The sequence below is a fragment of the Aulonocara stuartgranti genome (genome assembly GCF_965226115.1).
Source record: "Aulonocara stuartgranti genome assembly, chromosome: 11".
Lineage (NCBI taxonomy): Eukaryota > Metazoa > Chordata > Actinopteri > Cichliformes > Cichlidae > Aulonocara > Aulonocara stuartgranti.
In genome coordinates, this window is record NC_138947.1 from 27,249,532 (window position 1) to 27,264,721 (window position 15,190).

Sequence of the window (15,190 nt, forward strand, 5' to 3'; positions counted from 1 at the left end):
TCCATAAAATGAGGATCTGAGATTCAAACATGAAGCAGCTCCTGAGCTCAGAACTGCTTCTAAATCAATTTCAACACATGAATCAGCCTTCAGAAGTGATAAGAGGTCCACTACAGTCTAACAAGTTTATCTGCAATAACACAGCATATATTAGTACACTAACATTTTATTACCTGCATGTGTCCATGTCTAAAAATATTTATGATGCATGTTGGTCACTGACCATCACATAAAACCACAAAAATCATTTTATTACATTTGAGCCACAGTCATTATTATAATTGCCATATTATTGTTAATAGCAGGATGAGGAAGGTTAATATAAATAGTTGGACTGGTAGTAGCAGGATGTAAAAACAATCGAGTTGAATGGACCAGTGGAAGCAAAGAGGGTTTTAACAGAGGAGATAGAGAAGGAGCAGGAAAAGGCTTTTTTAGTAGGTTCATTTATTTTTATTAATGTTAACACAGCAGCCTGACTCTCAAACTCTAAACGTCTGCTGATCTCAGTGAATGTAACAGAGTTGCCTCCTTTCCTGAGATTTGCAGATATGCATAAAGGTCAAGCAGCACACTGTAGATGGAGCTCTGGTAGAAAGCAGAAAACCTCCATCATCAACCACAGTGTGTTATTTGGAATCTACTATAGTGAAAAATGAATGACTTTTTTCTTTAAAGTGGCATCACTTAAAGATTTAGTATTTGGAAATGATTTCATATTAAATATTGATTTTAAGTGGCGTAGCTGGCCAAGTATTGCTAAGTGGTGTCTTAAAGCGTATTGTTGTGTTAGAATGAGAGTCTGAGGAGGAAAATATTAGACTGGAAATGTTGCAGATGTTGATTTACACTTATTTTAAGAACATTACAATATTATTATAAACAATGTAGTTATTTTTTTAATCTCTGAATTTAATTAGTTAAAGTTCATGAAGGTTCATAGAGGTTACATTGACCATAGTACATGTTCAGAGTACATAGCATCACTGGTTCCTGAAGTATTTTTTGTGGGGGAAAACATATCTGAGCTCCTCTGGGTCTTTCACACAAATGCACCCTGGTCATGGATGTGTAAGACTCAGCTTTGCAGTTTGTCTTTACAAAAACCCGAAAAATTTGTCATTTTAAAGAACTCACTGAATTCGAGCATGCTACTGTAAAAGGATACCGCCACTGCAACAAGTCAGTTTGTGAAATTTCTTCCCACCTTGATGCTGTTTGAATAATTTTATTCTTTTCTTTTAGAATGAGATGCTCTGACTTTCATGGTGGCTATTGCATAAGAGCTGTCACCAGATGTGAATGGTGAAGGCAACAGTGGTCCATGTAGTAATCAGAGCACTCGGGGCAGTGACCCCTAAACTGGGCAGGTGGCTCCAGAAGATCCCAGGAATGACATCTGAGATCTGTGTCCAGAAGAGTGCAGCTCTACGAAGAGCAAAGATACTTTACAGGATCCTGGTAAACATTTGTAATAACGGATGTGTGTGACTCTGAGTGAGGCACAGGATTGCTAGATCAAGGCTAGCGACTTTAAAATGGAGATTCCAGAAACTTTCTTTACCGCGATGATCAAGCATCAACACTTAAAAAGGAGAGCACTTCAGTCAATGTGATATTGATGTAGTTATTTTTATTCTCAGATGTTAACTGTTGGAAAATCCTGCACAAAAACACATTTTGTCTTTTAAAATATATCAGGAACTTAAGGCCTTTTTTGATTATATCAACGTAACATCAGTTCAAAGTACAGTCATGGGTGTGGAACCTTTTCTCAGTGTCTTTGGCTTTAATGAAGGCTATATTATTAAAACACTGTAAATGCCGTAATTTCACTGCTCATACAGATTCATTCAGAATAATTATCACTGGTTCAAATTCATGGATTGAATAAAAGGGTCATCAGGTGGTGGTCGTTACTGAACTGTCTCCATTTGAAAACATTAAAAAGACACTTTTGTGCAAATGACCATTTTAACTGAAACAAGCATTTTACAGTGTAAAAATCATATATGGAGTTATTTAGTGAATTTAAAGGAGACAATCTGAAACACAAACACAGTCACTGAATGTCTGTAAACTTGACAAACATCCCAACAAAAATAAACTGAATTGACAAACATTTGTTTTCCAGTTTATGTTTTATTTGTTCAGCAGGTTTAAACATGAGAGACGCGAGTAAAACAATTCAAAGGCCAACAATCCATTTACAACTAAAGGAAATAATATATATATATGTCAATTCAAAATTATAGAAAACACTGAATGCTTAAGTTTTTTAAGTGTCATATAATCATCATATCAGTGTATCATGAAATACAATCAAAAGTAATTTATAATAATAACATGTTTCTGAGTGTTAATAGAAAAGTTCTGCTTAATTTCTCCACTGTTTATCTTCCTGCTACACTGAGCCTGAACCCATCACCTTTGATTTATTAGAGGAAAGTTTGCTACAACCCAACAAGCCACTACTGACACCTGTCTAACTGAATAAACAAAACCAACCCATGGATCTTCTTACACTGCACAGATGAAATTATATTTATCATAAACAGACTTCTTGTACCACAAATGGTTCCCACTTGTATTCATGGCAGTGTTCATGCCACAGACTGCTGTTCTTGTGTCATCTGGAGCCCACTGATCAAAAAATACACACTGATCGTTGACCCAGATCCAGAAGTCGAAGCCACAGATGTATTGAAGACCCAGCCAGACAAAGGGAGTGTCAGCCTTCTGAGCCTCCAACCCAACCCAGACCTGGGTCTCGTTATCAAGGATGGAAACCAGATCCATGTGTTCCTGTCTGCAGTGGTACCGGGCGTCTGCCCATGTCTTGTTCTCTTTAATCAGTTTAAAGGGCTCTAAAAGGAAAAACATCAAAAACATGAAACTTAGAAGCATCAAACCAAACAGTGTTTCTGAGTGTCTAACATGCTGCGTTGATTCAAGCACATAATTCTTACTGTCAACATTTACACATTTATATTGACTCTACTGACTGACCAGTTAACTTAGTGGGTAAGAATGTTTTATTGTACCTTTTTTTATGCCTTTCATCGTCACCTCAAACAGAATTAAAAACCCAGATGTGTTTTTGTACACAGTTACAGTTACATAACGCCCCCACTTTGGTCCATTTTCACAGTTAAATGTTTTATTTTCTCCACTAGTAGTTGTGTTGATTGTTGCACACCTGTAAACAAAGACAAAAGGTTGGACAGATGTACAGAAAGAGTTTCTGGCTCTGTTTGATTAAATCATGCTGTAAACAGTGGAGACAGTCGAACAGCTGGATAATAAATGTGAGCTGCTGTCTGAGAACATTTTAGAAAGAAGGAAAACACCTACAAACAAACAACAAAGGAAAATGAGAATAAATAAAGATTTTTATATTCTTCACATATACTTGATTATTACTCCAAACCACATCACACCATATTAGACCTCCTATTTCATCTGATAGAACTGATACAGGTTTATCTCTGTTACTGTATTACTGGATTTAAATGCACTTAAATATTCATAAAATTATCTAAAAACATTGGACATGCTGGAGCCTGACTGAGAACAGAATGATTCAAAGTAAGATGAAGGTATTACTCAGTGGTGTCAGCAGCATTTCTCTCAGATGAGTTCCCGATGAGGATGTGCGCGTCTCTTAGATCAACTTTGAAATGATCCATGTTGTTAATGCTGATGCAGGAAATTTCATATAGACCCAATAAGTCAACTGTCCACCAGTTGATGGGCTGTTGTTCTACAGTGTTAGAACATGTTTCTTTATTTCCGTCCAAAGCTCTGTCAGCAGTGTAATGAACACCACGCTGATCTGTGTAGACTGAAATGCCACTTTGTCATCCAGTTTGATAGTTTCCCATCCTGATGGTGTAACAGAAAGTAAAGTAAAGTAAGAAAAAAGAAAAGAAACAATGTCAGTGGCAATAATACTTCAGACCAGGTCTTCTAGTGTTTTTTAGGAAAAATCTCCTTTTCACTCCTAAATAATGAATCTGAATTATGACTTCATGATCTGACTAAATCTTTTGTGGCAAACATATTACACACACACACACACACACACACACACACACACACACACACACACACACACACACACACACACACACACACACACAGGTTATTTCCAAGCAGCCTCACTACATTATAAATGTTGAATAGTTTTGCAGTTACTGAATAAAAATTCATCAGAATTAATGAAATGAATAATTTGACTCTCAAAACATATCAAAGACTGCACGTTTATCAAAGCACTTATTTCTAAATCACGTTGATCACATATCATAGAACATAATTCAATATAAATTTACATTTATAACATATATTTATACAGATGTTTGTAAAATTGCTTCAGTCCAACAGAAAATCCCCACATGAAACATTCCCACAGATATGACGTCTACTGTGATGCAATAAATAAATAAATGAATTGAAAAATAAAATATAAAAATAATTAAAAAGGCATAAAATTAAATACTTTACAAATAAGTATATTCAGAACAGAAGCACCATCATACTTTTTGATATAACCTGAAGAAACTGGTTAGAAATGCACTCTTACCTGGATCCTTTTGAGTTGATCTTCCTGTGAAGTTTCAGAGAACGATGTAAGAATGAGTGAATTACTGCCTGCTCTGATATTGTTGTTTGGTAATACAGCAGAAAGCACAGAATGTAAACCATCCTTCAACACTCAGAAATGAAACTGGCTTTACTAAAGTCAAATCCTCTTTAAACTAAATGAAACGACTTTTGCTTTATCGAGCAGTTTGGATCAACTCACAGTAAAACTGAACTGTTATATTTGATCTTTTTCATTCTTTATAACGATCATTGAAACATCACTGTGCCAGGCAGGAACATCAAATGATCCACTTACCAATCAAAGTGATGAACAACAGACTCCACAGCATCTTTACTTTAGACTCTTTGCACAAATGTGTCCTCTAATAAGAGAAAGAAAAGACTTCTACCCTCACTCTGGAGTTTTCTGTAGACACACTGATGTTGATATGATCCCCTCTCTGAGTCAGAGCTGGATTTGTATTTCTGTCACTTCCCTCATAGCAGAAAACATGAAAATATTCATTTCTCCTGTTTACACTCAGAGTGAGGCTGTTATGTTCAGTAGGCAAAGCATTCCCAGACTTTTACATCTGATTTGCAGATGAGAACATACCACGACTGTTATGATCACCATGTTCAACCTACATCCTGTGTGCATCCAAGTACATGCAAATACTTGATACTTAGCATAGCAGGAAATTTACTTCACCAGTGGAGGCTGTGTGAATAAAAGGTATTCAGTGACATTTCAACAGGTGGACATTTGGTCTACTTTAAAGAAAAACAGAGACATTATTAACAATCGGTCATTCATTAATAAGCTGCCGGGAAAAAACCTTCACAAGTCCATCATTGTGTCTACTTTCTGCTCTGCATCTGCATTTAGTCTGGATTTCATGTTTCATGCAGAAATTATTTATAGCAAAGTGCTTCGTACCTCGGGCTGTGGGTGGACAATAAACTGGACTGGTCATGCAACACAGAGCACCTGTATAAAAAAGCCCAAAGCCGACTGTACTTCCTCAGGAGGCTGAGGTCTTTTAACATCTGCAGGAAGCTCCTGAGGATGTTTTACCAGTCGGTGGTTGCTGGAGTACTTTTCTATGCTGTGGTGTGCTGGGGGAGCAGCACAGCAAAGAAGAACTCATCCAGGCTGGAGAAACTGATCAGGAGGGCTAGCTCTGTGGTCGGCATGAAGCTGGACACTCTGGTGACAGTGGCAGAGAAAAGGACATTAAAGAAACTGATGGACATTATGAACAATGCTGGGCATCCTCTGCACACAGCCATTAACAAACAGAAGAGTCTGTTCAGTGACAGGTTGCTTCTCCCAAAGACAAGAACTAACAGACTTAAAAACTCCTTTGTCCCACACGCCATCAGACTGTTTAACTCCTCTCTGGAGGGGAGAGGGAGGGGAAACAGGAGGACAAAGGAGGGGGGAACAACTAAGCTGTAGTGCCTCTTCACCTCACTGTGCGACACCTTTTGTGCAATACTTTTGTAAATAGTCAACAGTGCAATAGACCTCAATACTTGAAATGTGCAATTCACTTGTATTTTTTATTCCTATTTATTCTATTTATCCCCTTCGTATATTTTATTTATATTGTCTCTGTATTTATATGTGTGTGTGTATGTGTGTATATATATATATATATATATATATAATATTCTGTAACTCTGTAACTTCTGTCGGTGCTGTGCTTTATAGGAAATCGAATTTCCCAGAGGAACCCACCCGAGGGATTAATAAAGTTCTATCTTATCTTATCTTATCTTCACACACTGCTGAGTATTTGTAAATGTGTGCATGAGGGCAGGGATGCATGTTTGTGTCTGTGTGAGCCTGTTTCTCTAAGTCTATGTCAGGCTACCCCCAGGTGTGGGGGCCGAGCTCACCCCACTCCATATGTTGCGAAATCAGTTTTACCCCGGTTCTTTTTATTCCTCGAGCATCCAGAGATGGCACCGGACTCAGTAGTCATTTTCACAAAATCTTTATTCATCCTTACTCATCTTCATTTACTCATCTTCATTTAAGCATGCACTTCTAGAAGGGAAGACGAGGCCGGTGTCCCTCTGCAAAAATCTTCACCCCTTTGTCTGTGAAACACAGTTTTATAGAAGGACCCCATCATAAAACCCCTACGGTGTGCTGCAAACTCTGTCTGTGTCTATGTGCACGAGCACATGAATGCCTACATGTGCACGTTCCCATGTGTCTATGTGAGTGCTCGTGTGTGACTGTGTGCGCATCCCTGTGTGGATGTGTGTGCGTGACAGTTAAAACACTATGGGTGTAGTCAAAGGAGCTTGCAAAGAAAAGCGTCTGGACTTCTTTAAGTTGCTTGAAGACGTTTCACCTCTCATCCGAGAAGCTTTTTTTTTTTTTTTTTTGGAGAAACATGGCTCACTTAATTTTTTTATTTTTTCGCCTGTCCCATTTGGTTCTTTAGCCATCAGAATTGTTGTCTGAAGACCAACAAGGATGCCCAATGGATTTACTTTGCCAAATGGATCATCGTGGCATTGCCGTATTGGTCCATTTGGTCGATCTTTGTTTTTATTATTTATTATATTTTATTTTCAGATGTTACCGACGGGACAGACATGAGTGAGAGATAGGAAAGGGAGAAAGAAAGAGGAAGGAAAGGAAAAACAGAAGGGGAGAGGGACAGTGAGAAAGGGGGGGAGAAAAAAAAATAAAAATCTCCTGGATCACCTGTTGAGAAAAGAATAGAAAACAAGCAAAAAAAAGACAAAAAAAACAAAAACAAAGCAACATACTAAACACAACACCATCGCATTAATCTAGCTAAGTGTAAACAGCAGTAAATACTAAATATTCAATGTTGTTGTGCAGCACGCAGGACAGATGTGCTTCGAAGTAGCAGCCAAGAAAGGTGTAATTTGGGTCTACGAGCAGTGAACACCCGTGTGCATACCTGTGTGGATCAGCGCGCTTGTATTCCAAAGGTTTCTCCATGTAACGATCTGCTAGGGAGTGTGGGGGGGCCACAGCCCCGTCCTCCAGGGTGTGAAGCAGGTATGGAGGAGATCAAAACTCCAGACATCCAGAGGCCCCCAGAACACAAGAGACCATGGAAGACCAACAGAGGGGCAGCCGCGCCACTGTTCCAGTAAGAGCTGAGGAGAGTCCCCGATGAGGGTTCACTCAGCAGCCGCGGAGCAGAAGCCAGGGGGAGTTGCAGTGGCGCCCATGAGCTCCGCCGGCCCCCAGCTGTGCCTGAGTGACCGAGCCCCAGGCCGAGAGGCCGGGGGCACCCCACCCCCGAAGGGGCCCGAGCGAGCCCCAGGCTCCAGGCCCCGATAAGCAGCCGCCAAGGAGTGAGCCGGTGTGTACCTGGACGCCCACCCCCAGACACAAAGAACCACCAACGCACCGACACCTGAGGGAGTCCGCCACCGGCAGGGGAAGTGGTGGTAGGTGGAGATAGGCCTCCAAACCTTGGAGGGCCTGAGGTGTCCCCAGAGAGGTGGCGTCTGGTACCCAGCCTGACATATAGACACAGACATACAGGCACACACAGACACAAACATCCATTCCCACCCTCATGCTCTCATATGCACTCACTCCACACTCAACCAACGTGGAGACAGACATAAAGAGACGCTGTACACACGATCACACTCCCCAAGCGTACTCTACAAACCGGGTCTAGGTACCCTTGCCCCTGGAGGGGGGAACTGCACCCAGACCCAGGTGGTGTTACCCTTTTCCCTGCGGTGGGGAGAGGCAGACCACCCCGACTCCGTAGCAGCAGGGAGGCCCCACACCCCAGACCGCAGTCGGACGGCCAACTCCACCTAGCCCTCCCGCTCCAGCAGGCCGCAGAGAACGGGAGTGGGAGAAGACTCCAAACCTCCCTCCACCCGCTCATTGTAGTGTTGATGCATATGTGTTCTAAGGTGCAATTAAAACCCAGGAGGGCATGGAGCTACCTGCCAGAGAGCAGCAGGTAAGCGCATAGTCCCTCCTGATAGCCCTCAATGTCCTGGTAGATTCACAAACACAGAAAATGGCATTTAAAAGGATAAATCATCACGCAACCTCGGATGTTGCTGTCATCTTTCTGCTCCTGAAAAGGAAACACATAAATTCATCCACCCTTTTGTCCTGTCTAGGTGGAGGTTAACCTTGAGTCGTAGTCAAGTCTTGTCAGCTTTTACCAGTCAGTCAGTTTGTTTTTATTTCCATTCATTCATTCATTCATTCATCCATTCTTTCTTTCTTTGCTGATAGTGGAACCTGTCGTCGCATTTAGCTTCCACTTTCAGCAAAATGACGTCATTTCAAAAGAAAAGAAGAACTTTAGATCGGATTACCTCGCTGAATCCTTTTTAGGCAGGGACTCTCATTTTCTAATTGTCCCAAATAAGTGGCTTTCTCCTGAGCCCATTTTAATGTGGAGAAGCTCACTTGCAACAATTTTCTTGACGACGAGTAGCACTTTTAATTCCCGACGTGCAGATCTGCTTAAAGAAAAGAAATTCACAAATAAAAATCAGTGCACTGTTCAAAAAATAAAAATGAAATGAAAAATGGCAAATAAAACTGAAAAACAAAAGAAAAAGAAAAAATACAGAAGCCCGGTCTTAAGGCTTGTCACAGAATATTCTTTCTCTTATAGGTGAGAAAACACCCATACTTCAGAAACAAAAACAAAAACAAAACAAAACACAAAACAAAACAAAAATCTGTTAGTTTCACTCATTTAAACTCTGGCTTCAGGATTCTGTTCACCCCTGCTATCATGTTCCCCAAAATAATACTAATTCAGTCGTCTATGTATCAGTTCTCAACCCACTCAATAAACCAGACAGGATGATGGTAACAGTATTGCCTACTTAAAATTGTGTTTGATCTTCATTACGTGTGTGTGTGTGTGTGTGTGTTAGTCGGGTTAATACATTTTCTGTTTTTATGTATCCTTTTATGTACCTTCCCTCTTTTTTCTGAAACAAAACTCGGTTCACTCCAAATTTTGTTTCAGAAACATCTAAATGGAAAAACTCTGTCATAGTCAGGCACAGCTAAACCCCAAATGCTTGCAGGTTACCATAGGCAACCACGCTGAGTGTTGTTAACCCCTTCTACAAATACCCTCTTTTAATGTGTAACACTTTGTGTATGATTTTTGTTATCTCCAGTGCATATTATGTGCATGTGTGGTGTCACCTTTCCATTTTTCTAACAGTACACTTGCATACCTCAGTGCTTGTCTTCCTCCCCCTTTTGTGGTGGTCTGGACACTGTGTCAATCCTCCACTTCCAGGCAGTCGTTTGTCTCCCTGGATTCCTTCACCCAATTTGATTCCCCACACTAAAACAGCAGCCTCAGCCCTCTTCTGCTCCTTTCTCTCCCACTTTTCAGTCCAATGGCAGTCAGTTTTCTTCAGCTTTGTCCCGTGTCTCTCTTTGTCCCACTGTCTCTTTCATTGCCATCTCACTCCAAACATGGCAAATGTCGAGCTCAGACACAGTGAGGTTGCAGCTTGCTGGAAACGCATCTCCATCCATCCAATCTAGATGTTGGTTCTTCTCTTTCTGATGCCGTTTGCCCACAGCGCTGCTGGACCTCTCTGCTCAGGACTCTGGTATTGTCTCTTGGACTTCTGTCCACTGTTGATGTTCATGCTCGTGCTTCTGAAACTGCACTCTGTGTCTTCAGGGAGAGATTAGCTTCCTTGGAGCTTGCTTGTTCAGGATGAGGACGGGAAGCTGCAAAACAATTCAGCCAAAAAATTCTGGCTGGATGTTTCCATTTTTTCTAATGATTTTAACCTATAATTTTCTTCCGACTGCTGCCCGTGGAGAATTGATCCAGGTCCGTTCCCCACCTGTAATCGACAGACTGAGAGACTTTCATTATTCACTGTGACTGCACATGTTTTCATCACTCCTAAAGCAACACATCTCTGCTTATTTTGTTTTGAACTCTACTGACTTTAAACCCCAAAAATGAAATTTTTATTTGGTCTTAACTGCAAACACAAAAATCTTCTTGATGTTGTTGTTAATTGTTTTCATCCACCACACTCCTAATTATGTTTTCTTTTGTGTCCAGCAGGGGAAGAAAGTGACCTGTAGCGTCACTGCTTCCCCCAGTTGGAGACAATTTCCCACTCACACTTCCACACTTTTTATTTTCTTTGTTTTCATGATTTTTCTTTCTCTCTTTTTTTATTACCCCATTGTTTTACACCCACACATTAACCTGTTAACTCACTCCTCCAACCTCATCTTCCTTTCACCCCAACAGCTCTCATACAGTCAGCAATCAAATTCTCCATTCATCCTTGAGTACTTGATCACCTTTAAATGTCACTGTTAATTTTATCAATTTATTTATCATTACTTTAACACTAATCCACTGTTTATTTTTTATTTACTTTAGTTCATTTTCTCCTCTTTGATCACTACGATTTCTTGACTATTATTATTTCGCAAAAAAGTCAACTAATCTACTTCCTTTTCATTGGTACTTGGTTTCAGACTCAGGTCTGTCACTGTGTTCATGTGTAAAAGAGGGTGAAAGAGTAGTGATAAAGCACACAGCTCAGTGAACATGGAGGTGTGTAGACCAAGGAGACAATATTCAACCTCATCTGGTAGTTCATTGCTTTGAGCAGTAGGTGGCGCTGCTGCATAAAATGAGGATCTGAGATTCAAACATGAAGCAGCTCCTGAGCTCAGAACTGCTCCTAAACCAATTTCAACACATGAGTCAGCCTTCAGAAGTGATAAGAGGTCCACTACAGTCTAACAAGTTTATCTGCAATAACACAGCATATATTAGCACACTAACATTTTATTACCTGCATGTGTCCATGTCTAAAAATATTTATGATGCATGTTGGTCACTGACCATCACATAAAACCACAAAAATCATTTTATTACATTTGAGCCACAGTCATTATTATAATTGCCATATTATTATTAATAGCAGGATGAGGAAGGTTAATATAAATAGTTGGACTGGTAGTAGCAGGATGTAAAAACAATCGAGTTGAATGGACCAGTGGAAGCAAAGAGGGTTTTAACAGAGGAGATAGAGAAGGAGCAGGAAAAGGCTTTTTTAGTAGGTTCATTTATTTTTATTAATGTTAACACAGCAGCCTGACTCTCAAACTCTAAACGTCTGCTGATCTCAGTGAATGTAACAGAGTTGCCTCCTTTCCTGAGATTTGCAGATATGCATAAAGGTCAAGCAGCACACTGTAGATGGAGCTCTGGTAGAAAGCAGAAAACCTCCATCATCAACCACAGTGTGTTATTTGGAATCTACTATAGTGAAAAATGAATAACTTTTTTCTTTAAAGTGGCATCACTTAAAGATTTAGTATTTGGAAATGATTTCATATTAAATATTGATTTTAAGTGGCGTAGCTGGCCAAGTATTGCTAAGTGGTGTCTTAAAGCGTATTGTTGTGTTAGAATGAGTCTGAGGAGGAAAATATTAGACTGGAAATGTTGCAGATGTTGATTTACACTTATTTTAAGAACATTACAATATTATTATAAACAATGTGGTTACTTTTTTAATCTCTGAATTTAATTAGTTAAAGTTCATGAAGGTTCATAGAGGTTACATTGACCATAGTACATGCTCAGAGTATATAGCATCACTGGTTCCTGAAGTATTTTTTTGTGGGGAAAAACATATCTGAGCTCCTCTGGGTCTTTCACACAAATGCACCCTGGTCATGGATGTGTAAGACTCAGCTTTGCAGTTTGTCTTTACAAAAACCCGAAAAATTTGTCATTCTTTTTTTTCTTTTCTTTTGCCTGTCCTATTTGGTTCTTTAGCCATCAGAATTGTTGTCTGAAGACCAACAAGGATACCCAATGGATTTACTTTGCCAAATGGATCATCGTGGCATTGCCGTATTGGTCCATTTGACTGACCTTTGTTTTTATTATTTATTATATTTTATTTTCAGATGTTACAGACGGGACAGACATGAGTGAGGGACAGGAAAGGGAGAAAGAAAGAGGAAGGAAAAGAAAAACAGAAGGGGAGAGGGACAGTGAGAAAAGGGGGGAGAAAAAAATCTCCTGGATCACCTGTTGAGAGAAGAAGAATAGAAAACAAGCAAAAAAAAAACCCAACCAGCATACTAAACACAACAGCATCGCATTAATCTAACCGAGCAGAAGCTAGAGGGGGCTGCACCGGCGTGCCCGCCGGCTCTGCCGGCAGCCAGCTGAGCCAGAGTGCACCGAGCCGCAGGCCCAGAGGAGGAGGAGGCCTGACCGAGCAACAGGCGCCAGGCCCTACCAAGTAGCCACCGGGAGTGAGCCGGTACATACCCAGTACCCAGCCCCGGACACCAAGAACCACCAATGCACCGACCCATGAGGGCATCAGTCACCGGCAGGGAGTGTGGTGAGGGGAGATAGGCCTTGGAGGGCCTGGGAGTTCCCAGAGAGGTGGAGTCTAAGACCCGACCTGACAAATAGACACAGACACACAGACACAAACATGCATTCCCACCCTCATGCACACATATACAAACACTCAGCACTCACCCAACGTAAGGATTGACATAAATGGACATGTACACACAATCACACTCCCCAAACATACTCTATACCCCGGGTCCAGGTACCCTCGCCCCCAGAGGGGGAAACAGAACCCAGACCCAAGAGATGTTACCCTTCCCCCCGGGGTGGAGGCAAGCAGACCGTCCCAGGCTCCGCAGCAGCAGGGAGGCCAATCGGACAGCTAACATCTCTTCCCAGCCCCCCCGCCCCGATGGCTAGCAGAGAACGGGGGTGTGTGAAGACCCCATACCTCCCTCCTCCCGCTCATGTGTAGTGTTGCTGCGTGTTGTTCTAAAGTGCATTTAAAACAAGGGAGAGCATGGTGCTGCTGCCAGAGAGCAGCAGGTGTCTCCCCTGCACCCTTGTGACACACCCGCACCCCAAGGACCTACTTGTGTGGGTGAGTGTGGTGGAGCGGGAAGAGGGAGGTAGCCAGGGATGGGGAGGAAAAGGAGGGAGGGGAGGATGCCCCTCCCTAGGGCCAGCTCCCCCGCTGACCCCAGTAGGTACCCTCGTCCTCTGGTACCCACCAAGGCAAGGGAGCCCAGGTCCATCCAGACCGGGGCCTACGGTAGCACTGCCAAGCCCCACAGGACCCGGGGCAGCCCACCCTACCCCACCGCAGAGGAAACTGTACCCACCCCAACATTCAATCGTCTCCCAGACTACACAAGACTACAGACACCCAGGTTAAGTTTATTCTCCACCTCTCTTATGTCTCTCCCCCACCTGCAGAGTGGACTCCTGCAAGGATGGAACAACCTCCCCGCCAGTTGAAGAGCCCCCCAGTTAGGCCGATGCACAAGAGGCCCCCTGCGCCAGGGCTGAGTCCCCGTGCACCCACCCGCTCACAACCTCGGTGACACACCGACGAGGACCGAAGCCCCCAAGGCCCAGCCAGAGCCCCAGCACGGAGGCGAAGCACCCCCGAACCCCAAACCCCCACGCCTGCCCCGGATCCACTCAGGGGCAGCCAGGCCACCAGGCCAGTAACCTACGTCCACCAGTACAGACCATCCTCCAGCCCCGCTGCACGCAGCCACGAGGAGAACAACCTCTAAGAGCGACCAGAGCCACTAACCAGGTTATGAACACAACCCCCGGGTTAAGCCCTCCAGGGATAATGTCTCTAGGGGTCCTCCAGGCGCCCTAAGCCTGTCCCAACTCCATATTAACCACAGTAGCTGAGGCAGGACCAAACCACGACCCCCTACCCCCGCTAAGTGATGGAGCCGATCAATGGAGCCCAGAGGGATTGATCTAATGTGGTGGCAGAGGCTATATCGAGACTAATGTGATCCATTAGAAGTTTCTATATTGGCTAGAATTAAGATTATTTTTATTTTTCCAGTTCATGAGGACCGTTTTCTTGGCGATGCATAGGGCAGTGAAAACCATGTGGATTGTAGTAGTTTCTGTAGTGACCTCATCCAATTTTCCCAACAAGCATACTAAAGGGGAGGTTGGAATTTTACATTTCAGACACTTTGATAAGTCTTCACATATCTCGCGCCAAAACTTCTGCACTGGTGGACAGAACCAAAGAGTGTGGATATAATTGTCTGGTGTATTGCCTTGACAGTGTGAGCAGTTGTTGGAAGATGTAAAGCCCATCTTGAACATCCGATGACCTGTATAGTGCACTCTATGTAGTGTTTTGTATTGTATTAATTGCAAACTGGGATTTTTAATCAATTTAAAGGTTTTTAAGCATACCTGAGACCAGAAGTTTTGGTCTAAGCTGACTGATAAATCTGCTTCCCACTTTGCAATAGGAAGGGATATTGATTCATCTAACTTAGAAAGTGTTCTGTATATTTTAGATAATAATTTGGGGGATTTAAGAGTAAGGAAATGTGCCGCACTTGGTGGTGTAGTGGGGCAGAGGAAGAATTATGGAAGGAGCAGTTAATGGGAAGAACTGTAGATTTTGGCCAGTTAATTGAATAATCTGAAACTCTTGAAAACCAGTTTATTAGAGTAATTACCTCAGAGAGGTTGGTTTGTGTGTTTTGCAGAAAAAGCAA

The 15,190-nt window shown here is 42.1% G+C and overlaps 1 protein-coding gene and 2 long non-coding RNA genes across 3 annotated transcripts in view; 1 reads left to right on the forward strand and 2 right to left on the reverse strand.

Annotated features, from left to right (window-relative positions):
- The window catches only part of LOC309717614 (fucolectin-5-like), a 50,137-nt gene that overhangs the window by 21,055 nt on the left and 13,892 nt on the right, over window positions 1-15,190 (forward strand). The gene's annotated exons all lie outside the window — the stretch shown is intronic.
- Window positions 1,583-3,843, reverse strand: LOC309718139. The gene is made up of 3 exons (XR_014279878.1): window positions 3,607-3,843; window positions 3,045-3,199; window positions 1,583-2,867 (listed from the first exon to the last, which is right to left on the reverse strand). It is a non-coding gene; the product is annotated as an uncharacterized lncRNA (long non-coding RNA).
- Window positions 3,845-5,107, reverse strand: LOC309718138. Its single transcript, XR_014279877.1, has 3 exons — window positions 4,904-5,107; window positions 4,586-4,609; window positions 3,845-3,885 (listed from the first exon to the last, which is right to left on the reverse strand). It is a non-coding gene; the product is annotated as an uncharacterized lncRNA (long non-coding RNA).